This window comes from Piliocolobus tephrosceles, chromosome 9 (assembly GCF_002776525.5).
Source record: "Piliocolobus tephrosceles isolate RC106 chromosome 9, ASM277652v3, whole genome shotgun sequence".
NCBI classification, from domain to species: Eukaryota; Metazoa; Chordata; class Mammalia; order Primates; family Cercopithecidae; genus Piliocolobus; species Piliocolobus tephrosceles.
The window spans coordinates 39,678,541-39,701,223 of NC_045442.1; the positions used below are offsets into that span (position 1 = coordinate 39,678,541).

The following is a 22,683-nucleotide window of genomic DNA, read 5'->3' on the forward strand; positions in this document are numbered from 1 at the left end:
GTGGGAGATATTGAATTATGGGGTGTATTCTCTAATGAATGGTTTAGTGCCATCCCCTTGGTGATGGTGATGAGTTCTCGCTCAGTTCACACAAGATCTGGTTGTTTAAAAGAGTCTGGAACTGCTGGGCACGGTGGCTCACACCTGTAATCCCAGCACTTTGGGAGGCCGAGGCGGGTGGATCACGAGGCCAGGAGATCGAGACTGTCCTAACACGGTGAAACTCTGTCTCTACTAAATATACAAAAAATTAGCTGGGCGTGATGGCGGGCGCCTGTAGTCCCAGCTACTCGGGAGGCTGAGGCAGGAGAATGGAGTGAACCCGGGAGGTTGCAGTGAGCCGCAATCATGCCACTGCACTCCAGCCTGGGCGACAGAGCAAGACTCCGTCTCGAAAAAAGAAAAAAGAAAAAAAAAAAGAGTCTGGAACCTCCTCCCTTCTCTGTCTTTTGCTTGCTCTTTGGTAAAGTGACATGCCTGCTTCCACTTCACCTTTCACCATAAGTAAAAGCTCCAAAGCCTCAGTAAAAGCCAAGCAGATGCCAGTGCCATACTCGTATAGCCTGCAGAACTGTGAGCCAATTAAACTTCTTTTCTTTATAAGTAACCCATCCTCAGGCATTTCTTTATAGCAATGCAAGAATGACTAACACAGAAAATCAGTACTGAGGACTGGGGCATTGCTATAAAAATACCTGAAAATGTGGAAGTGGCTTTGGAAATGGGGAATGGGCAGAGGTTGGAAGAGTTGGAGGGCTCAGAAAAAGATAGAAAGATGGGGGAAAGTTTGCTACTTCTTAGACAGACTGGTTAAATGGTCATGACCAAAATGCTGATAGAAATATGGGCAGCAAAGTCAAGGTTGATGAGGTCTCAGATGGAAATTAGGAAGTTATTGGAACTGCAGTGAAGGTCACTTTGTTATACCCTAGCAAAGAACTTGGCTCCATTGTGTCCAAGTCCTTGGGATCTGTGAAAGTTTGAACTTAAGAATGATGACTTGGGATATCTGGCAGAAGAAATTTCTAAGCAGCAAAGCATTCAAGAGGGAGCCTGACTGCTTCTAATAGCCTACAATCAGGTGTGATCAGTCTAAGGAAGGACTTAAAGTTGGAACTTATATTTAAAAGGGAAGCAGAGTATAAAAGTTGGGAAAATTCACAGCCTGGCCATGTGGTACAGAAGAAAAGCCTGTTTTCAGGGGAGCAATTAAAAAGGGCTGCAGAGCAACCACTTGCTAAAGACAATGGCATGACTAAAAGAGAGCCAAGTGCTAATATCCTAGACAACAGGAAAAAGGCCTTGAAGCATTTCAGATCTTCCAAGCTGCCCCTCCCATCACAGGCTCAGAGGCTAACGAGGTAAGAATGGTTTCAGAGGCCAGACTCTGGACACTCCTGCCATGTTTAGCCTCAGGACAGGGCCGCCCTAGCTCCAGCTGTGGCTGAAAAGATTCCATGTACAGCTCAGGCTGCCTTTTCTGAGAGTACAAATTGCCATATGCCCTGGTGGCTTCCATGCAGTGTTAAGTGTGCAGGTGCACAGGATGCAAGTGTGACACAGACTGGCAGCTTCCCCCTAGATTTCAGAGGATGTATCAGAAAGTCTGGGTGCCCAGGCAGAAGCCTGCCACAGAGGCAGAGCCCCCACATAAAGAGACTCTACTAGGGCAGTGCTAAAGGAAATGGAGAGTGGGAGCCCCCACAAAGTGTTTCATACCTAGTGGAGCAGTGGAAAGCTGGCTGCCACCCTGCAGACCCCAGAATGGTAGAGCCACCAGCAACTTAAACTCTTCAAGCCTGGAAAAGCTACGGACACCAGACTCCAACCTGTGACAGCAGCCACAGGTAACGCACCCTGCAAAGCCATAAAGCACCAGTGTGCTCTGAATGTGGGACATGGAGTCAAGGATTATATTGGAGCTTTAAGGTTTAATGCCTACCCTATTTGGTTTCAGACTTGCTTGGGGCCTCTTGCCCCTTTCTTTGGGCCAATTTCTCCCTTTTGGAATGGGAATGCTTACCAAATGCCTGTACCACCATTGTATCTTGGAAGTAAATAACTTGTTTTGATCTTATAGACTCATAGGCAGAAGGAGATGAGTCTTAGATGAAGCTTAGGAATTTGTACTTGATGGTGGAATGAGTTAAAACTTTAAGGACTATTGGGAAGGGATGATTATATTTTGCAATATAAGAAGAACATGAGATTTGGGGGGCCAAGGGCAGAATGACATAGTTTGGATGTTTGTGCCCTCCAAATCCCATGTTGAATTGTGACCTCCAATATTAGAGGTGGGACCTGGTGGAAGGTGTTTAGATCATGAGGGTGGATCCCTCATGAATGGCTTAGTGCCATCCCCTTGGTGATGAGTGAGTTCTTACTCCATTAGTTCATATGAGATCTGGTTGTTTAAAAGAGTCTGAGACCTCCCCCTTCTCTGTCTGTTGCCCCTGCTCTTGCCATGTGACATGCTGGCTCCTCTTGCCTTCCACACTGATTGTAAGCTTCCTGAGGCCCTCACCAGAAGCACATGCCAGCACCATGCTTCCTGTGCAGTCTGCAGAGTGGTGAGCCAATTAAAATTTCTTTTTAAATTTTTAATAAATTACCCAGCCTCAGTTATTTCTTTATAGCAACTCACAAGTAGACTAACACAGGAGGTCAAACGTATGTTACTAGATGACCCCTGGGAGGTGATAGGACCAGGGCGGTAAGGAGCAGTACTGAGAGTTCACCTCTAGCATCCACCCATGCTTCCGCCCTGCAAAATGCATGCACATGGCTCAGCCTCTCTCATCTACTTCCGAGTCCCCAAAAAGAATAGGTCTCCTTCCTTCCTCTAAGCCATGGCAGCTGCATTAAGAAGCAGCATTTTCTACTTCCTTTCTTCTTATGTGCCTCTCGTTGCCCCAGATAGCTTGTTACCTCCTAGCTTACTATTTACCAAAGTATTCCAGCCTCTGGGGTACTTCAGCAGTCTCCTAGAAGTAAATTCCTGTAGGATGGAGAGATGTAAGGTATATTCTAACAATAGTGGAATGATTAAATAAAACATCATACATTCACCAGGTGTGATGGCTCATGCCTGTACTCCCAGCACTTTGGGAGACCGAGGCGGGCAGAGCACTTGAGGTCAGGAGTTCAAGATCAGCCTGGCCAATGTAGTGAAACCCTGTCTTTATTAAAAATGCAAAACTTAGCCAGGTGTGGTGGCACGCACCTGTAATCCCAGTTACTCAGCAGGCTAAGGCAGAAGAATTGCTTGAACCAGGGAGGCGGAGGTTGCAGTGAGCTGAGATCGTGCCACTGCACTCCAGCCTGGGTAAGAGCAAAACTCCATCTCAAAAACAAACAAAACAAAATATGGTACATTTGTACCCAGAAAACAGGTTTTATTGTTTTTGTGACTTAGATCCAGATAAAATTACCTGGAAAGATTTTCAGAGTATACTGTTACTTTTTTTTTTTTTTTTTTTTTTTTTTGAGACAGGGTCTCACTCTTGTCTAGTCTGGAGTGCAGTGGCACAATCACCACTCACTGCAGCCTCAAACTCCCAGGCTCAAGCAATCCTCCTACCTCAGCCTCTCATGCAGTTAGGACTATAGGTGTGTGCCACCATGTCCAGGTAATTTTTCTTTCTTTTTTTTTTGTGTGTGTGTGTAGAGATGGGGGTTTCACTATGTTGCCCAGGCTAGCCTCGAACTCCTGGCCTCAAGCAATCCTCCCACTTTGGCCTGCCAAAGTGCTGAGATTACAGCATAAGCCACTATGACTGGCCGTATTACTAAAAATAAAAATAAACCGAACAAAACAGAGTATGAGCTCATTTATAGAAAACAAAAGAAAACCACATACAAAAACAAAAATATATCTTTATGTGCATGTGCACGTGTGTAACTATGTAAATACACAGAAAACAGTCTATAAGAATACCCACCAGACCAAATAACTTCAAAAAAAAGAAAGGCTTTGATAGGGACTAACGGGGCTTTTATCCTATATGTAGTTTACATTATTTAGAAACAAGAATGCATTCACTCTTCTGGAAACACCAGTAGCAAAAAAAAAAAAAAAAAAAGAGAGAGAGAGAGAGAATGTATTTGCATATCACTTCTGTAATTAAAAATATAATTTTTTTAAACTTGAAATTGTTATCAGATTCTTTTTATCCTGTAGAACTTTGCTTTAATGACTTACATACTAGCACCAGAAAGGCAGTGGAACTAGTTCCCACTTGGGCAAGGGTTTGTTTACACTGCTTATCTAAAGTTAGAGCCAACAATGCTAATGATTCTGAATAGCACCAGCCACTCCTTGGCCATCCCCTCCCCTCCCACCCACAGATTCAACTATCACCTCTATGTGGATGACTTCCAAATGCCTCTTTCCAGACACAGCCTTTCCTTGGAGCTACAGTCCTGACTTTCCAACTTCCTCTTCAGTAGAGCCAACATATGATGTACAAAACCAGACTCCTGTCATCCCCCCTCCCTAATTCAGCTCTTCTGCCTAACTTTCTCCTTCCTATGAACGGGCACCTCTTTTTTCCCCTAGAAACCCAGAAAGGAAACTTCTTAATCATCTGTAGTCCCCTTTATCAACACACCCACCCCCAAGTATCCAATTAGCTGTCACATTCTAATGAGTTTTTGAAAAGGTTCTTTCCAATTAATAACTCCCTGTGTTGCTACTGATACCACCTCAATTCAGACCCTTTCCATACATCATCAGGACTAGGAGAATCACCCTAAGTGGTCTCCCTGCTCTTAACTGCTTTGACCCACTAACTAGATGTCCCATTTGGTAAAGGATCAACATTCCAGCCTGCCACAGTCATTTTGAGCCTTCATTCCATCACCTATTGTATTAGCTATTTTCCCAGCTTTGAGTCATTTGCCAATTTGGGAAATATGGCTTTATGCCTTCTCCAAGTATCTGATAAAAAATGTTAAAGAGAGCTGAGACAAGAACAAGGTTCTGACTACAGATCTGTTTCCAAGGAAACCTAGAGCTTAGTACTAAAGAAACTAAATTAAAAAAAAAAAAAAAGTAGCGTTGGATGTTTTTGACACCATCTCATTTATACCTTACAACAATCCCTTGTAGGAGGTATCGTTACCCCAAATTTTAGAGTCTTTGAAACTGAGGCTGAGAATGGCTAGGTAAACATGTGAAAAAGTCTCACAGTTATTAAATGGTAGACTTGTCATTTGAACTTGTCTGTTGATTCCGTAGCTCATGGTTTTTCCACCACACAGTAGAAACCTTTACTGGATCCTTACCTTCTAAAAGATAAAGTACATGTCTCTTAATCTGCATTGAACATCTTTCACATTCTAGCTCCAAACTTGTCTTCGTAATAATAGATTACACTACATGTCAAACACAGTAATAAGTTTTACATGCTCTATTTCATTTAATCCTCACCACAACCCCATGAAGTAAGCGCTGTGATTACGTCCATTTTACAGATTCATAAACTGAGGCATAGAGAGATTAAAAATAGCTTAATCTGTAAATCAGAAATTATCTAAAAATAATTTCTTAAGAATAGTTTCATCAAGGTCCACCCAGTCAGAAAACAGCAAAGCTGGATCAAACCTGGGTATGCCTGATTCCAGAGATATTTAGGAGTCAGAATGGACAGGAATTCCCATTTGTACAATCTATCAGCATGTACTTCTTGAGACCTTTATCACATGTTCAATATTGTGTGAGGGCTGGAGATAATAGAAATGAACAACCAACAAAAGTCCTGGCCTTGGCTTCATAGGGCACACACTCTATTGGGAAAGAAACATTAGAAGGGAAGGCAGCAGCGTGTCACGACTGGGAAGGTGAGGCCTTCAGTGCTAAGAAACCGCAGACTCAATCAGGTGAGGGTTTTGGTCTCAGCAAGTGGCTGATTAAAGTTCTATTCACGATGGGAGATCACAGGAGAAATGGGTTTAGGAAAGGACACATTCAGTTTGGGACATGAGTTTTGGGGAGATGCTACCCAGCCAACCCGATATGCAGCTTTGGAGCTCAGAAGTGAGAAGTAGGCTGTGGAGAGGCGTGGAATCATTGGTGTAGAGGTGCAACCGCACTCACAGAGGTGGATGTCCTTACCAGACATTTCTTGGTAAAGATGCTGAGAAGTTCAGGTATTTGTGCCATGTCTTTCTAACTAACTGAAACATCTTTGACGGCAAATCCTGGATATAGAACAAGGAATGCAGTAAACATTCCATTTACAGAATGAACCAAAGTCCTTCATTTCAAAACGAATAACAAAGCCATAAATCAATAGCAGATCATTTATGTGAACTAGTTACTCCAGATTAACCTGAATGGCTTCCTCAATACAAGAGTAACCAATGTCCTGGGCATCCTCCCAAGTTTTTGCTGAGTCTTCCCACTGAATAGAACTGGTCACAAGGTGAGCATTTGCTGCCTCTCCTTGTACATTCTAGTCTGATTCCTTGCAATGTGCTAATTCTTCAAATTAAAAATAAATTTCTTCAAAAAGGAAGGAACGAGGATGGAAATGTTTAGCAAAAGAAAACACCAGGTAACAGCAACAGAAGCCTCTTTCCCATGAGTGAAGTTACAGAGTTTTAACTAAGCCCCTTTAACAAAACATTGTCAAAGTGTACAACTTACAAATGATTCCTCACTTATAATGCTTTGTTCTATCCTTCCATAAATAAATAAATGTCTGAAACCCTGAGAAACAGAGAGTGAGCAATATCTTGTTTCACAAATGACAGAAAGTGTCAGGTCCTCACCTGCATGGTCATCTGGCTCAGGTAAACTCAGGTGGGCAGTTGCTATGGGGACCTTGCTCACTATTGCCCCCACCAGCCAGCATAGTGCCTCACACAGGAGAGTGACTCCAAATAACTGCTGAATGGATCAGTGATGAATGGATGAGAAAAGACGGTTGGAAAAAAGTCCAAAATTGTGGGCAAAAAGGAGACAAGGATGAGGGGTAACACATAAGTAACAAGAATGTGAAGAAGGCAACCAACCACCTTCTTACATCTTGGGCTCAGATTCTCCTCACCTTCTCCATAAAGACAACCACACAGTAGCTAAATCTTTGGGTCAGTTTCTGAGTCCCATAGGTGCTGTCAAATGCAAACTTAAAGTATTTGACATTTATGTTTTAAGTTTTATACCTGCTTTCTCTTTTCCTTTCTATTTGCCTTAGGAACACTTTTTCACCGCTTAGCTTTCACCTAAACTAAAACTTGATATTGAATTAGACTATTACTAGATTCTAAGGTCATGATTTGGACCAAGCTTCATCTTGCAGGTTTGCTGCTCTGCTATTTAATGTTTTACTCCAGAAAAGGAAGTCTACACTGTGTGTCCAGAATCCTTAAGGATGGTGTCTATCCATCTGATGGTAGAGTTCCACTTCTGCCTATCTTGAGAGGAACACAAAGAAATGAGAGCATCCTTGCTTACAATTTTTTTTTTTTTTTTTTTTTTTGAGATGGAGTCTCACTCTGTCGCCCAGGCTGGAGTACAGTAATGCAATCTCGGCTCACTGCAACCTCCACCTCCTGGCTTCAAGCAATTTCCTGCCTCAGCCTCCCAAGTAGCTGGGATTACAGGCTCCCACCACCATGCCCGGCTAACTTTTGTATTGTTAGTAGAGACAGGGTTTCACCATTTTGGTCAGGCTGGTCTTGAACTCCTGACCTTGTGATCCACCTGCCTCAGCCTCCCAAAGTGCTGGGATTACAGGCGTGGGTCACCGTGCCCAGCTTATAATTTTTTTAAAAAGGCATTTCATTTTCATCTCACAGAAAGGCCATTTTAGAGGCTACCCTTGATTTAACACCAAAACTTCTTAGAAGAGCACAAGCCCTAATTACCAAATCCATGGTGCGCACTTCATTCTCCTTATACTCGCCCACATAAACAGTGTCCCTAGTTCCTTACCACATCTGAAGCTGCACCTGTCACTCTTAGGAAAGCACACGGGGTCTCCAGGAATTCAATCTATGCACACTCAGAAGCAGCAAGCTAATTTTAATTCTTGCCTTTGATGACCATGGCTAAAGTAGAGCTAATTTTTTAAGTTCAAAGTAAAATCTAAGTGGCTTCTAGATTAATATCTCTATTTTAGAGATACAACTGATTAACAAACAGACAATGAACTGCCACAGCAGGATTGCAAACATGGTTTAATGATGGGAAATTTGTGAACCTGATAGAACACACCAGTAGGTCAAATGCGAAAAAGCATAAAATCATCTCAAAGATTACCTTTTTGGCATTTGATAAAGTTCAACTCCCTTTCATCTTTTGCTTAAATCCAGGAATACAAAACTACTTCTTCAGAGTAATTTAAACTATTTTAAATCAAAAGCCAACATTATGCCTTCTAGAAAGTATGAAAAGCATTTCCATTAAAATCAGGAATAAAATAAAACAGTCTATTATCCTCACTCAGTTATTAATGTTCTGGAATTTCTGATTTAAAAGAGAAGTAATCATTATTTGTGGGTAATATAATTCCTTACCTAAAGAGTGCAGGAGAATCTACTAAAAAGTTAAGTTGATTAAATTAAAAAATATAAAACCTTTAGAAAACAATGAGTAAGACATAGAACTTCTCCACTATGGACCACTGACCCCATTCATTTCAGAACTGGTATTCCTCGAGTGGTCATCTGCAAGATTTGTGCTCAGATAAACTCTATACTTAATCATATTTTCTGAATCTCATTACTTAAAGTTGACAATCTTCATGATAGAATGTTAAGCAAGGAATCTAGGATCCAAACTTGGGTATGATGTATTTACCATGTGATCCCAATTTTATTCAAAAAAACAAAAGTCCCTATTCTACTGCTCCCCAGCTAGGTAGCTTAGGGCAAATCCATCGGTCTTTTAGGAGATGGGTTCCTTCAACTCCTCCAAAAGCAAGAGGGCCAAGCTTGGACCCTTCTCCTTTCTTCTCCTCAATTTTAAGTATTGGATAACAGCATATAACCAAAAATTAATAAACAAATATAAACAGAAGTATGTCCATATTAATAATTTAAGATAAAATATAGAATTTTAGTTGTTAAAGCAAACTTATGTTTTGGATTAAAGATTTTTTAAAAAATGAGTATCTCCTAAATAGGTGATATATTTTATATCTGACCACTTAGATAGTGATAGTTCATTAGAAATACATAGCACGGTGAGAAATGAGCACACTCTCCTAACTTCTATGACTAATTTGATCTGGGCTTGCCTGCCTGCAACAGGAACACCCTCCACCTGTTCTCAGCCATCCCATGACTTGGCATTAGAGATGCCCGGGCCTTTCTCAGCCAGCAAAAGTCAGTCAAAAGCCTAGATCCAAGGGTGTCACAGGAGAGCATGCAAGGTTGTCTGATGTCTGTGTTGCACTGACGGTCCAGGAAATTGATTTTTGGAGTTCTTTTTGCAAACTTATATAGCTTCTACACATAGCTCAATAGTTCCTGCCTTCTTCTCTTAGATTCAAATAATAATTGAGCATGTTTTTTTCACAACTACCTCTAGAATTACCAATTCCTACCACTGTAAATTTTAAAACAGTGCCCAAGCCATGATGAAAGAAAAACCTCAAGCACAGTAAGCCAAACTGGGTTAGAAGCAAATTAGCCTGCTGAGTAGTAGAGAAGTGAATCCACTCAGACTCCGGCAGTTACCCAAACTGCTCAAGCTCTGCTCTGTCATCCAAATTCATTCTGCCTTTGTGGAGGGAAAAGGAATACAATTTCATGCCCTGAGTATTTAGCTTTTGTGAATTTTATCCACCTTTCTGAGATTGACAAAACAGGCTACTAGAGAGGGTTTCAATTCTTCCAGGGAAACATTTCATATGTGAAAAACATGCTCAATCAATGAAATCTGAGTTTGTGTTATTAATAACAACAAATGAATCGAAACTTTCTTTAGAAATGACAGTAACTTGAAACAACTCCTGTGATACCCAAATTAAGCCATGTTATGTGATATTTTAATCCCAGATTTGTATAGCATGTACTTCGTCACATGTTTTTTCCCAAATGATTTTTTTCCATTCTCCAGATTTTCCATAGTCAGTAATATTATATAGTTTAAACCTAAAGTGAAGTCATCAAAACAGAGTCTCTCCTTATATCTGCCTCTTCCTTAATTCTGAATAAAGCAGCCTTACTGTTTTATTATTATTATGTAGCTAGTCCTATAAAGCAATGAAAATACACAAATGCTAGCTGAGTTTTGTTATAGCTCTGAACTTGTGTGCAACCACCATCAGCCCCTCTAAAGGACACCTTTCATTATTTTTACAAATGGAGCACACTTTCTGGAGGTTACCATACAACCACACAGCCAGCAGTGATGCCACTACTAAGAAGAGATAAGAGGTTTTGGGCAAACATCACTGATGACACTGGCCAGTACTGTTTGACTAATAGCCTGTCAAGATTAGGCACCCTATCTATGTTTTGTTTTATTTTCCCCAGATATCTTCTTCCTCCCCCATTCAAGCAAGTAGCCCTGTACTCACTGCTTCAGAGGAGGGATATGGGGGGCTGGGAGCAGATCTGTGATCCTTTTTGGCTTTTGTTTTAAAAACTTAAACCCTAAGAGCACAGAGGAAAGGGTTAAAGGGCATTAAATCTGTATCATAGACCCAATATCCAGCAGAAATAGGGAGGAGACTGGAGCTTTACTCTGACCCTTGCCCCTATTCCAACTCCTACTGGCTGGTAGTCAGGGGAGAAAAGACAAAATGTCTTGTAAGTCCCGAAAGCAGAAGGAACCTCGCTTCCTGGCAGAAGGCAATGAGACCTCAGAGACTTCAGGGCACTGTGGCTGCTGCACCCATGAGAGGCAGCTCAGTGGCACTGTATATGAAATCACCCACAGACAAGGACAGTGGCTATTTCAGTGGCAGCCAGGGAGAGAAGAAGTAAGACCTGCAGCTGCAACACCACTCAGAGAGCAGTAGAAGGGAACCCCATGAAGATATGAGGCTAAATTCTTTTCCTGCCATTCAACTGGGAGACTCAGTAGCAACAATAAAAATTATCAAAGAAGCTAATATTTGTTAGAATTCTTATTCTAGACCATGTACAGTTCTAAGCCTCCGACATGAGTTATTTCATTTAATTCTTGCAAAACCTATTTGGTAGGTACTACTGTAACCCCTCTATAATGTAAATGAGGATGCTTAAGTCCAAATAGGCCAAGTATCTTGCACAAGGTCATGAAGATTATGAGTAGTAGAGGCAGGATATAAATGAATCTAAGCAACCTGACTCCAGATCCCAAACTTATAAAATGAAATGAGGGAAAATAGAGAGTTATATTTCTTGTACATCCAAGTCTATGGCAAGTCTATTTAGTTCTTCTCAAACTTGTCTCTTTATTTAACAATAGAGCCCCTGTTTCACATAAAATCTAAAACAGAGCACCAGTATATAAGACACATAAGAGCAGGACTACTCGATAGAAGCCGAAGTAAACGACTGAGATCTTCATTCCCCAGCATCTCCCTCACCCTGCAGAGGCCCCAAACACTCCTGGAACACAGTTTGAAAACCCCTGCTCCAAACCAATATCACTCTGAATGATGTGCTTGAGAGACAAAAGCAGCCCAGCTAGAACACCAACAACAGCCAGCATAATCAAAGGAAAAAGGCAAAATAATCCCTCACTGACAGTCACAGAGGGCCATTCCAATCTGGGCCCTGACACTAACCAGCTCAAGTTTGAGCACTGGAGGGCTCAGAGGTGGTGGAATTCCGGGCTGGAGCAGAGAGTCAGGAATGAGGCAAATCCAATAAACAGGCAGAGGCGGGAAGCAGAGCCAACAGGGCGCCGGGGCCAGCGGTCTGTGGTGAGCAAGGCGGCTGTAGGAACAGAGGTGGGAGCGAGAGGGAGGCCAGCCCAGGAACCGCTCCCACGGCTTCAGGCTGTCCAGATGCAGTCTAGGAGATGGCAACAGTGAAAACTTACAAGTATTTCAATAACCAGTGTTCTGGGGAAGAAAAAAACAACTACATTGCCCTCTTTCTCTCCAATTCCAACATTGCATTTTCCCCACGAACAGTCACGTACCATTCAGTGGCTGATAGCGTCAGACTCAACAGCCAGAAATGCCTGCCTTTGGGAGTAGTTTGGGTGACAGCTAAGAGTGCCAGGATGCTTGGACTCACATCCCGGATCTGCTGCATACGAGCTGTGTGACGTTGGGCAAGTTACTTAACCTCTCAGTGCCTCAGTTTCCTCATCTGTGATATGCAGATAATAAAAGTACCTACCTCAGAAAGTGATTGTGGGGATTAAACAAGTTAGTGCCTATAAAGTGCTTAGAACAATACCTAGTACAAAGCTCTCACTAAATGCTAGCTATTATCATTCTCTGATTTTTATAGCTTTCTTCTCACTCCGACTGCTTCCTCTTTATTCTTCTATGCTGTATTAGTTTCCTACAGCTGCTATGACGAATGACCACAAACTTAGTAGTTTAAATAACAGCAATGTGCTACCCTACAGTTCTGGAGGTCAGAAGTCTAAAATGGGTTAGTAGGGCTATATTCCTTCCAGAGGCTCTAGGAAAGAACTCATTTTCTCTCCTTTTCCAGCTTCTAGAGGCTTGGCTCATGACCCCTTCCTCACATCACTCCTGTCTCCCTCTTCTAAGTATACTCAAGATTAGTCAGAGCCCACCCAGATCATCCAGGATCATCTCAAGAGCTTTAATTTAATCACATCTGTAAAAGTCCCTTTTGTGATGTAAAGTAACATATTCACAGGTTCCAGGCATTCAGACTTGGACATCTTTGGGAGATCATGATCTAGCCTACCATCTACACCTCCCCAAAGCCTAACATTGCACACTGGAAAGACTTGAGGAGCCCTGGGGGAAGAAACATTAGTTTCTTAATGTTAGTTAGCTAATATTAGTAGCTAACTTTGAGCACTCAGGAGGTGTCTGTCTCTATGCAAAGTGTTTTAGGTGAACTATCTCACTGTGGCCTCAAAGCAACCCTGTACAATTACTATTGCTATTTTATGCAAAGGTCAGTTGCTCATCCAAGGTTGTACTATATAAACCCCAGGGAAATTTGATTCTAGAGAATCTTGAATTTGACGAATAGAGTGTCCAGGCTCCATACCTTAAGCCATGACAACTGGATTTGGGGAGTTGGGTGGGGAAAGATCATTAAGGGCCTCAGAGATTGTGCCACAAGAGGTATACATGCCCCCTGGCTGCAAAGAGACAGGGGGTCCTGCAGGGGCCATGCTAAACTACACACAAAAGGTCAAATGTCTAGAACATCTCCTCCTACTCAAAGGAGAAATCTTGGGGTTACTCAATAATTTCTTCAAAGGCAGGTTTGGACCAGGAATCTAAGAAGAGATCACTGGGGCTTCCCACTACTTGGGGAGGGGAAATGAAAAGTCCATTCTTGCCCTCAGACCAGCCTTGCAGTTCCAGTCAAACTCCCACAAGAAAAGAGGAATTCACAGTTTCCCTAGAAAGACTTCCAACTGAGTCAGACTGATGCAGACCCTCTGAAAACATGCCAGGAAGGCTTACAATCCTGGTAGTCCACCAAATGGCCCCCGCCTGTAACAGTTGATCTACACTAGGACCAAACTGCCGGCCACCCTCCACCCCACAACAGTTATGAATATGTAAGTCCCCACGTGCCAAAGATTTCAACAGGAGCCCAATGGTTTCACCAGCACCCACCTCTTTTCCTACCAGTTCTTACACAGTGAATGCTCAAAAGCAAGTGTGGCTGACACAGGGTGGAAAGGGGCAAGCTAAACAATTGCTAAGCACATCTATTATGGTGGCTGAACCATCCACAGCATTTCAAAACCTCAACTGCTAAACAATTTAGCCAGATCACTATGTGAAACTTTCTAATGAGCTGAGTTAAAGCTATTAGGTTTCACCTAGCCAAAAAACAAAAAGCAAACAAAGAAAATGGTTATTTGTTTTGGGTCATGAACCAAGAGGTTAATGTAGGCTAGCATAGTGGTCAAGAGAACAGACTCTGGAGACAGCCCACTTTGAGTGGCTCCTGACACTGGCACTTCCTTGCTGTGACTTTACGCAAGTCACTTGACCTTTCGTTGCTTCAGTTTTCCCATCTTCAAAATGGGCATAATCATGGAAGTCCACACTCCCTTATCCAAATTCTGAGCAGCCAGCCAACTCTGATTCAGAAGCTTTATGGATTTTGTAACAGTAAAAGTGCATATGCCATATATTACATAACACCTCCAATGGTATCTGCAGCAAATAAAACATGCCCATAATTTCTGAAGTAAAAATGTACATGTAGTTCTCACCAAGTGAGAAAAATAAAGACTGTCATATCCTCACATCAGTTCAGACCAACTTTTGTAGCCAAATTTATGAAAACCACAGTTTTCAGAGCTTTTTTGATTTTGGAAATACAGGTAAGGGATAAGATCTCTCACACTGACTGCCTAATATATAAAAATTGAATGAGTTAATTGATAAAAGTGCTTGGAGTGGTGCCTGGCATGTAGTAGTCACCATAGTGTTACCAACAACCACTTCTATTACTTTCATGTAAAATTTGGAAGCTTTAAAGTTATGACTAAATTTCATTTGGAAACCAGTACACGTTGGAGATTAATAGGTATTACCCCTTTGAAACAATTCTCTAGGGAAGGATTTTCTGAGATGGTAAAAATGTTCTATATCTACACTGTCCAATACAGTAGCCACTAGCTGCATGTAGCTTTAAAGCACTTGAAATATGGCTGGTTAATTTCATTTAACTAATTTCAATTCAAATGTAAATAGCCATATGTGGCTAGTGACTACCATATTGGACAATGCAGCCTCTGAGGGCTTGGTTCCCAATCTGGCCCATAAAAATCTATTCAAGCCATAACACAGATGAATTATAGCCTCCGTAAAAACCCTGCATTCTACATCCAGGGAGCAGAGAGGAACACAAGACGCTAGAAAGAGTTCTGCCCTTCTTTGTAGGCCACATGGTCGGCCTATAACAAAATGCATCTTTGATATCTTCTTCCTCTCTTTCTTCACTCCCTACTCCTCCATCTCCAACTCTCCTCTTTGGGCCTTACATAAGTAAATCACATGCTTCCCTGAAACCCTATCAGAACCTTCCAGCCCTCCTCCAGAAGCACCATACTCCCCAATCACCTGTCTTCCCTCCCCTCAACCAAACCCCTACTTGCTCAATGCCACACATCTCAACTGAACGTTGGGAGGAAAGCAACTTCAGCAAACAAATTCACACTCTAAGCTGCTTCTACTGTTTTTGGCTTTTTCTCTGCTTCTGAATCCAGAAGCTCTGTTTTGTTGCTCTTCCACCGCAGAAGTAGTTCCGGCAGAGAGAGAAGGCGTTAGGACCATAGCAACTGTCCTGTATAGACACCTGTCAGCCAGGTGTGTGGAACACACACCCCCGCGCACACACGTGCAGCAGAGCCTCACTCTGTGCAAATCCTTCCTCTTGCCCAGGCATGGGAAACATCCTCTGTTGCCTACTTTAGAAAACTCTTCCACCATACACAGTAGCTTTTCAATCTTCTTTTATTCATTTAGAAAGTTACAGGTAACAAATTGCCCATCAGACGATTTTTTTTTTTTTTTTTTTGAGTATACAACAAAAGCCCAGCGAAGAATGTGACTAAGAACAGTTGTAAATAGAAAAAGAAAACCAACTGCCTTCATTGGAATCTAGCTTCTAACCCACTGGGGTATGGAATTTTTAATGACAGGTCAAACTTGGAGCACATCCCAGGAGTTTATGTTACTAAGAGGACTGGAAGAACGTCCCTCCAGTTCAATCTCACCTCTTACCTGGCCCCAAGGCATGAACCAAAGATGATTATTAGACAAGGCTCCTGGGTATAAAAGGAATTTCCAGGCTGGGCGCGGTGGCTCAAGCCTGTAATCCCAGCACTTTGGGAGGCCGAGACGGGCGCGAGGTCAGGAGATCGAGACCATCCTGGCTAACACGGTGACACCCCCGTCTCTACTAAATATACAAAAAAAAAAAAAAAAAAAAAAAAAAAAAACTAGCCGGGCGAGGTGGCGGGCGCCTGTAGTCCCAGCTACTCCGGAGGCTGAGGCAGGAGAATGGTGTAAACCCGGGAGGCCGAGCTTGCAGTGAGCTGAGAGCTGGCCACTGCACTCCAGCCTGGGTGGGAGACAGAGCCAGACTCCGTCTCAAAAAAAAAAAAAGGAATTTCCCCCATGGGGCTGTAAATAAAGGATAGTGTTAATGGTAAACATTATACATTCCTCTAGCTCCTTTCAATTATATTGTCTCCTTCTCCAAAGTAGATATTTATGTTGTAAAACCAAAATCTTAAGATTTAATACTGGCCCACAATTATCTCTAAAGAGTCTTCTAGGTGCAAGCATTTTGCCATGAAAGCCACAGCAAATACCTTTAGTAGGGAAAATGAGACATCTACATAAATAACTCTCAGAAGGTAGAGAGCAGAAAGGGCCCTGGAGAAAAAATCCTGCAGGAATCAGAGCAGGTGGAGTTTGGTTGTTTCAGGAAAAGCTGCATAACACCAGCAAAACACAGTTTGAAGGATGGTTAGACTTTAGAGTGGTGGATGTGGGGGAAGATGTGCCATCATATGGTTTAGAAGACTACACCATGAGACATTCTTCAGAAAAGTATCCATGAAGACATAGATGCATGCAGTAACCTAGAGATAGTCCATTTCTCTCCTCAATGACAACTGGGCACCTATACAAGCATCGATGGGGTCACCTGCTTCCACCTCCCAAGTCAGGCTCTCAAAACTTCTCCCAATGGGGGTCAAGCATTCTTGGCCACAGTAGTGCCCATTCTGTGGCAGTGGCCCTGCCTTACCTCTACGGGGGTATAAGAAATATGAAAACACACCAATCCTACAGAGATCTAAAAGACCTACAGGCAAATTTTGCATAATGCAACTGAAATTATGACCTTCGTGCAAATAACTTTTCGAAGAGTGAAAAGTTTTAAGTGAATCCTACTTAACATGTATTCAGGGAACTCACTATTTAAAATGACACTGATTAATCACTAAATGAGTCTTACACTGAACAAGTCGGCTGAACTAAGTGTCTCATGGCTTCAGTACAAAGCAAGGGGGCGAAAGCTCCCACAAATTTACGCTGTGCACCTAACATTCGCCACGACTAGAAGACTTCTTGCTCTAGTGTTATTTGTTACTGTGGCATTAAAGGACTTGAAGGAAAAGCTAGCTATTCTTCTAGTTACCAGTTAGAGCGGGACCAGGTCCAATACTGTATTTTCTAGGACTTGATGTACACAAATCTCTCCAGGAACAATCTCTTGAGCACTTTCCTTGAAATACTGCTGCTAAGCACTGCCACAAAAAGAGCTTATGATTTTCTTTGCACTGGCCACCTCCACACCGCACTCACAACACGAAGGGGTGACCTGAGGCAGACGTCTGGAGTGAAGGTACTGGCAGGGTGTCTTTTAGCCCCTGCGAGGGCGGCCTGCATGCCCTGGGGTACCACCCGCCTCGGGTCCCCCGGGAGGGCGAGGACACTCTTCAGCCAGGTACGCGGGGTCGGGCTGCTCCCTTCGGCGGGTCGACTGCCTTGGGAGAGAACGAGCCCATCCTTCACCTTCTCCAGTCCTCAGGAACCGAGTTACAGAGTCGCTTCCTCACCTCTTCGCTCCTGGCGAGTTTCGCCAGCGTCCCCAAGCGCAAAGTCCCTCTGGGACCCGCCGTCCGCGCGCCTGTCCCTAGCGGCGCCGGGTGTCCCCGCTACTGTGTGTCAGCTGCAAAGCCGATGCCCAGGAACGCGCAGGAGCCAGGCAAGTGCCCGAGAGGCACAGCCCGGGAGGCAGAGCCCGGGCGCGCCGCCGCTGCCCCTCCCGCCGCCCGCCGCGTTGCCCACGTTGCCCAGCGTTACCGTGTGGACCCGCGCAGTTCCCAGTCCGCGCCCGCCGAGCTGTGCGCGCTGCCCGGACGGCGGCGGCTGCGCGGGCGGCAGCGGGGCCCCCGCCCTGGGCCGGGCTTTCCCAGAACTCGCCCGCCCCGGGTGAGAGGCCGCTAGCGCAGCCGCGGGCGGCCAAGCGACCGGGGGAGCGGCCTGTGCCGGACCCGCCCCCGGCTCCCGCCGTGCGGGTAAGGCGGGCGCGGAGCGAGGACCCGGCCGCCTCCCCCGAGCTGGCTGCTGGCGGCGCGACCCCTTCCCAGACCCCTGACCCTGGCCCCTAGGAGCCATCCTTTCTGGCGAGAGCCAGAGAGAGCGCTCTTGGGGCGCCCGGCTCCGGGAAGGGCGGGAACTCTGCACACCTCAGGCGGCGGGAATGTACTCTCACACTACCCCAGGGAACCATCCCTGGTTGACAGATATGGAAACTGAGGCTCACGGCAGATAAATGACACGATCAAGGTCTCTGTAGTAGATGGCAGCACCAAGTCTCGAATCTGTTCTGTCACTCGTTCATTTAATACATATTCATTGAGCCCCATCAATGTGCCCAGGGTTGTGCCAGGCTCCGGAAATACTCCTTTTGCTGGTAATACGGGGCCATCCAGGCCTGCGGACTCCTAATCCAGTACTCTTTCATTGCTCACGCAAACCTGAAGATCTTAACAGCTAGAAACCATAGGCTCTGCACAGAACCTCCTTAGCCGCTGGAGTGGCTTTTATGAGTCTTACTCGAGAGCCAAGGACCTGGAAAAAAATCAAATCATCATCCTCCTCCCTTTCCCCTAAACCTGTGCCTCCTTCCTCTACCTGTTCTAATGGAAGACCCTTCCCTAGGCCTGACCTCTTCTCCTACATCCGATCAGGACCCATTCCTGTGGCCCATATCGCCTCAGACTGTCCTCTGCCTTGGACCATATCAATCTTTCAAACCACCTCTGTATTATTCTTCCTCTTTTACAACTTTAATCTATGCAGAAACATTCATTGGCTCCCTATTGCCCTCCAAACTAACTCCCCATGGCTGTAGTAACCCAGCATGCCCTGGCTAATAAGGATCACCCAACAGAATGTCTCTCCCACTCCAGCTCTGTACCTGAACTTAAGCTGAGCCTTCTACCTGGAGCATCACCGCCTCCTCCCACACACTTTCCTCCTGCTCATGTTTGACCCTTTCTTTTGGGTCCCTCTTAAAAGTGATCTCCCCTTCTTGGATGCTCCAGAACACAGGAGAGGTTGGAGCAAGAATGCACAGGAGGCCCAAAGAATCCTGCTGTTAAGAAGAATCTGCCTCTCTGGTCCTTAAACTGTTTTGCTGTTTTCTCACCACTAGGACTTTAATGAAAACTAACGTGACTGCCTCCCTGGAGAGCTGATTTCAGAAAGGTCTCTGCAGAGGGCTCTAAAGAAATTCTTTGTTCCTTAAGATCTTGGGATTTTAGCACTAGGACAATGAGAAGTGATAATTCACTCAATCCCTGAGGCTATGTTATCCTGAACAAGTAAATAAAGGGCTGAGGAAAGAGGTAGAATCACTGACAATAAACAAGGTAGGCTGTTTATTTAATATACAGTATTACATTATGGTTTTATAATTCATTTAATGATCGAATCATATCAAATTTCATCCATCACCTGGCACCCCCAAAGACTTTTTTTTTTTTTTTTTAATTTGGCACGTGGGAATAGATAGCTACAAACTGGTAGATGCACAAGCGGTTAACATTGAATCCTTCAAATGAGTCATTGCATGATTAGTAAGCAAGGCAAATCTAGGTCTGTTGAAGCAGGAAAGTTATCCAAGTGTGATAATCATTGTGGCCCCATCCCTAGAAAGGGGCGCCTTCCTCAAATCTTTGCAAAGAGAGCAGGTCCAGATCAGTGTCCTTTGCTCGCCCCATGGCTCCCTCTCTAAATGAGACTGGAGGGAAGTCGTGTCCCCGAGGCTGCCTCACCGCATTGGAATGTCTGAGCTAACAGTACTTCCAGAGTGTTCACTGCTCCTCTGAACAGCACTGCCCAGACTTTCTGGAGATTTTAATTCACTCCCCAACCTCGCCAACAGTTGCACACAAGGTGCCTTTTTTACACCCTGCTCTCTGTTCAGTGAAACACACAGACCATCTCAGGGGAACAATGGCTCCATTCAAGACTTTTTCAGAAGTGCACCATCTAACCTCCACTCTGTGGGCTGCTGCCAGCCATTATCTAGAGGAAGAAAGACTGTCAGATAAAGCGCCTGAGAATTGGGAAAGCACTGGATAATTTCCATGGAAAATTCAGCTTCAGTAAACTAAGTTATGCATCTCTTTATACAAGACCATTCTGCATAGACAACAACAGCCCCAAGAAACAATGCTGTGGAGACTTTATTTCAATAAAGTGCATCTATGTTTGAAATTTCAGAAGAAAGCACAACATGTCTTTTGAGCTTATTACATTACATAATGGTCTCCAGTCAATGGAAATTGATTTAAATACATGATAAACATAGAGATTAGGGAATTTAAGTAGTAAAATTATTTTAAGAAACGGAACCATCTTCCCTCTTTCTTTCTACCTCCCCTATCCTGTAATTTTCAGAAAGGAGGTGGGGGCAGTGGTCTCTGACTTCATGGTGGTGGCTGCCAACAGGAGGCCCCACACCCTCTACTGCATATATTACAGAAGAAGGATTGGCGCTTTGCCACACTCAACAAGCCAGCCATCAGTTAACCCATTCATAAACAAACCATTAGGTTGGGAACTGAGTAGTCAGTGTGGGCGCTATTGACTAATACATTGATCTTTGTTAAACAGCTGCTGATCGTCAAACAGAGGAATTTGCCAACAGACATCTGGGTAGCACAAAGGCCAAGGAAGGACTGAAAGAACAAGCCAGACCTCAGCTTTTCCAGTTGCCATTTCTTCCCTTTCGAAGTCACTGCATCAAACTGTACCTGACTTACTAGCTGTCTGCAAATAGACTAGTGTGTTCAGATGGTGAGCAGAGAGTCAAAAACACGCTTCCTAGAGTTGTCTTGTATGTGAGGTTAGATGTACTAAGGCAGTTCAGGTTGATGAAAAACAACCGGCTTGTTAAAGCAGTAGGTACCTCTACCTGTGTGGCATGGTTAGAAGTGAGGGTCCCCAGGGAATAGTAAGCAAAGCAGGGAAAGATGATCCTAAGCATCCTCTCTCAGTGCAGCCGGTGTTAGGGGAACAGAATTTGGTGTGGGACCACTTGAGTTGGATGCTCAGATCCACCCCCAAGCTGTAAACCCCCAGAAGGTTACTTACTTCACTGTGCCTCATTTTCCTCTAGGTAAATTGTACCTACCTGATGTGGTTTGGCTGTGTCCCTACCCAAATCTCAAATTGTAGCTCCCATAATTCCCACATGTCGTGGGAGGGACCTGGTGGGAGGTAATTAAATCATGTGGATGGGCCTTTCCTGTGCTGTTCTCGTGATAGTGAGTAAGTCTCACAAGATCTGATGGTTTTATAAAGTGGAGTTTTCCTGCACATGCTGTATGTCTCTTATCTGCTGCCATGTAAGCTGTGACTTTGTTCCTCCTTGCCTTCTGCCATGATTGTGAGGCCTCCCCAGCCACCTGGAACTGTGATTCCATTAAATCTTTTTCTTTATAAATTACCCAGTCTTGGGTATGCCTTTATTAGCAGTGTGAGAACAGACTAATACAATACCCCTCAGTGTCATTGTGAAGATTAAATGAGCCAGTGTATATGAAACACTTAGAACATATAAAAGTTTATTACTTAAACAAATAAAACTCAGATCTTTATTTTCATTTAGACTTATGGTTTTTAAAGGCCATAAACTCCTTTGAATATTCCAAAAATCTTGTCAATCTTTTGACAGAACATTTTTTTCTTCTTGAAACATTCAGGAATCTCATTGTAATACCTGGTTCAGAGTTGCTGTCAGCAAAAGTTGGGACTAACTCAAATTGTTTCAAGGAGCCATAATGAAATATTATAAAAGCACAATTTTTAAAAAATGTTTTAGCTACACTGGAATTCCAAAGCATACACATTAGAAACTTCTTGTTTTTCTTTTCGAGATAGGGTCTTGCTCTGTCAGCCAGGCTAGAGTGCAGTAGTGTGATCATAGCTCACTGTAACCTAGAACTCTTGGGCTCAAGCGATCCTCCCTCTTCAGCCTCCATAGCTCACTGTAACCTAGAACTCTTGGGCACAAGCGATCCTCCCTCCTCAGCCTCCTGAGTAGCTAGGACCACAGGCAAGCACAACCATGCCCAGCTAATTAAAAAAAATTTTTTTAGTAGAGATGATGTCTTGCTATATTGCCCAGGCTGGTCTTGAACTCCTGGCCTCAGGTGTGAAGACTTCTCTAGATGTAGTTTTTAAGGCTTTGTGTTGTTCTTAGTGGCCAAAATGCAGTTTATTTAAAGAAACAGGAGAGAATACAGAAAGTATTTTTCAAAAGTAGATGCAGCTATATTTCCAGTCCCACATCCTCTTCTAGAACCTCGCCACTGATATCAGGTGAAGTCTAATTCCCCTTCTCTTGAATATGGGCAGCGCTTCTGACAATTCTATTGTCAGAGACAGTAGAATGATGTAGAAGTGATGTTTTGTGACTAGAGTACCTATATAATGGAAGTTGAGACAGCTTTTGTTTGCCTATCTTGCTCCAAAACTCTCACCCAAGAACTCAGACGCCATGTTGTAAGGAAGCCCAGACCTG

General features: G+C 43.7%; 1 protein-coding gene across 1 annotated transcript in view; it reads right to left on the reverse strand.

The window, feature by feature from the left end:
• PLCE1 (phospholipase C epsilon 1) overlaps positions 1-17,944 on the reverse strand; it is a 348,163-nt gene extending 330,219 nt beyond the window's left edge. The window contains exon 1 of the mRNA XM_023226273.1: positions 17,702-17,944. The gene's annotated coding sequence lies outside the window, so the exon portion shown is untranslated. The remainder of the gene's footprint in view (positions 1-17,701) is intronic.
• Positions 17,945-22,683: the final 4,739 nt, after the last annotated feature.